Genomic DNA, 2,914 nt, shown 5'->3' with positions numbered 1-2,914 from the left:
TTAACGGCCGGTTGGTGCAAAGCTCCGCGGAGGACAACCCTTTTCCCGGTGCCCCCGCGCCTCTCGGGGCTCCCGGCCCCGCGGCGCTGCGGGCGGGCCCCGGTGCCATCTCCCCCTGCCCGGCCCGGGGACGCAGGGCAGGACGGCGAGCGCGTTGGGCAGCTGCAGAAATAGATCTATCGACGGGCCGGTCGATGTGCCGGTCGATGCGCTATCGCCATCATTACACTCAATGAAACCGTTTCAAACGCGGCTGCTTTATCCCTGTTTATCTCCCACCTCCTCCTCGCTGCGCACCTCGCTTCCTCCACACCCCCGCACCCTCACCGCCAGGAACATCTCCCAGCCCTTCCCCGCTCCGGGCACCCCTGGCGCAGCCCTGCGGCTGAGGCTCGTGTTGGCAGCCTGGAAACCCCCCTGCCCGACGCCCACCTGCCCGAGTCCCCCCGATCGGGGGACTTCTCAGCCGCGCCGGAGCCGCGAGGGACTCCGCGGGACGCGCTGCCTCCCCGCTGGGCTCTTCTCTGGGCTCTGCTCTGGGCTCCCCCCCTCCTCCCCGGGCCACCCCGAACCTGCGATCTGCACCCGGGGCAGGCTCCTAAGTATCCCGGTTTCATCGCTCTTTCCCGGCCTCGGGAAGGAAGCGCCCGCGGGGTGTGAGCTGGGAGCGGGGCACAGAGCGGGGGTCCAGATTCCTCCTAGAGCCCACCTCGGCCTGGCCCATCCCGGCTCCAGGGAGCTGGACCGGATTGTAAAGGAGTTGAAGGGTCAGAAAAGCCCCTGCCAGCCCCGACGGCCGGGGCCAGTCCAGGTTCTCCAGCGCGGCTCAGTGCCCCGAGGCAGCAGCTGCATCGTGTCCTGCCCCGGGACCTCTCCAGCCCCGGCAGGAGTCACAGCCCGGGGGCCGTGGGGCACAGCCTCGCCAGCAAACCTTCCTCCCGGGCAGAGTTGGGGGCCTGGACCCTTCATCCCCCCGGGCTCCTGCTCTACCTCCTATCCGTTAGTGCCTGTCCTGCGCCCGCATCCTATAAACTTGGCGGGTTTTATTTTATTAAATTTTGCACTTAAGTGACTTCCCGCGGGCTCAGGGAACGGCTGGACCTGGCATCGATCTTTATTTATGCTTGGGAAAGAGAGAGGGAGCGAGAGAGCAGGACTCCATCCCATCAGTCCAAGAGTGAAAGCTGAGATTTCCAGTTCCAAGAAGAAATTCGGCAGCACGTTTCCCTTTTTGCCTGGAGAGTGAAGAGAGCAGATGGGATGGAAGGATCTGGACTGGGATAGGAAGGGATGAGATGGATTGGGATGGACTGCGTAGAGTTAGTATAGGTGGGGTGGGGTGGGATGGGATGGGATGGGATGGGATGGGATGGGATGGGATGAACTGGTACGTAGGTCGGGGTGGGATACGTTGAGCTGGGCTCTGCTGGACGTGAAGTTAATTGTTAAATTATTCTTTGTGAATTCGGGTACCAGGCGACACCCCGATTACCGGGCTCTCAGGCCCCGGCAGTCCTCTCGCCCAAAGGCAGAGCTCCCAGGACCCCCTCAGCCGTGGGAGCCTGGCAGCTCACGGGGCACCAGACAGTCCTGACGGTGCCCGCCCGGCGGTGGCGGGTCGCGCCGGCCGCAGAGCACCGGGGAGGAGGGGCCCGGGGTGGCAGGAGGCGACTAGCTGGGTCCTGCTGCCGAGGACCGCGGGGGACAGTGGAAACTTGCTGATAAAGAGCTCCAGAAACCACCCTACCTGACGGCCTAAAACTCATCTCACATCTTCTCTTCCTTCTTTCCCTTGCCCCCTTTTTTTAATGTCCCTTTCCCTTTTCGCTTTGTCTTTCCCTTCCCTTTTCTCTCTTTCCATTTTCTCTTTCCCTTTCCCATTCCCTTTCCCTTTCCTTTTGCCTTCTTTCCCTTTCCCTTTCCAGTTTCCTTTCTCTCTTCCCTCTTTCCCTTTCTCCCCTTTCCCTTTCTCTTTTCTTTCCCCATCACCTCTGCACCGTGGCCTGTCGGGCAGCGCTGTGCGTGCCGGCCCCACGCGTGTCCGCGGGGCGCTCGCACACTGCGTCCCCCGCATCGTTCCCTCCCCCTGCCCCCGTGCACAGGGACAAACTCGCGGTTCCCCGCAGGGCCCCGGCTGCGAAGCGCCCGCACTCCGCAGGAGCCCGACGGCAATCGGCACCGCGGGGCACGGGTCGGGGCTGTCCCTGCCAACGGCTGCGGGCGGACAGACAGGCGGATGGATGCGGAGGGGGACGAACAGGTGTCTGGGGACACACAGATGTGTTTGGAGGACCGGTGCATGTGTGAGGTGTCCAGATGTGTGTGTGTGGGGGGGGACAAGTGTGAAGGAGGCAGCCAGGTCTGGGAGGAGGCAGGTGTGCCGCGGGGGGGCGAGAGAATTTGGGGACCAGACAGGTGGGTGTGGGAGCAACAGGTATGGTTATGCGGCAGCCAGGTGTGTGTGGTGGTGGGGGAGACGTGTTTAGGGGCAGCCAGATGTGTGAGCAGGGGGGACACGGGAGTGGAAGACCCCCAGGTGTGTGATGGTGGGGATGCTGGGGGGCAGCGCAGGGTATGGAGGAGAGCGTGGGGGACAGCCAGCTGCTTGTGCTGGCGACCGAGKTGTGGGGGTGACACGTGCAGGGGGACAGGATTGTCGGGAGTGCCGCCAGACGTGTGTCCTGGGGGACAGACGTGTGTACAGGAGGGCAGGCCGGRGGGCTGGAAGGTGTGCGTGAGTGGCGCTTTGGTTTGGGCGGGGATGTGAGGTGCCGCCAGCTGCGGAGGGCCGCTGCGGGGGGACAGATGCGTGGCGGGGATAAGGCGAGGTGGCATCCAGATGCGTGCCAGGGGCCAGCTGTGCACAGCGCGGGCGAGTGCGCAGTGCAGCCAGACGTGCCTGCTGCAGCGTAGC

Source organism: Rhea americana, unplaced genomic scaffold (genome assembly GCF_003343005.1).
Source record: "Rhea americana isolate MKP2758 unplaced genomic scaffold, rheAme1 scaffold_378, whole genome shotgun sequence".
NCBI classification, from domain to species: domain Eukaryota; kingdom Metazoa; phylum Chordata; class Aves; order Rheiformes; family Rheidae; genus Rhea; species Rhea americana.
The sequence above is the reverse complement of the archived record's forward strand: the minus strand, read 5'-3'. Positions refer to the sequence as shown.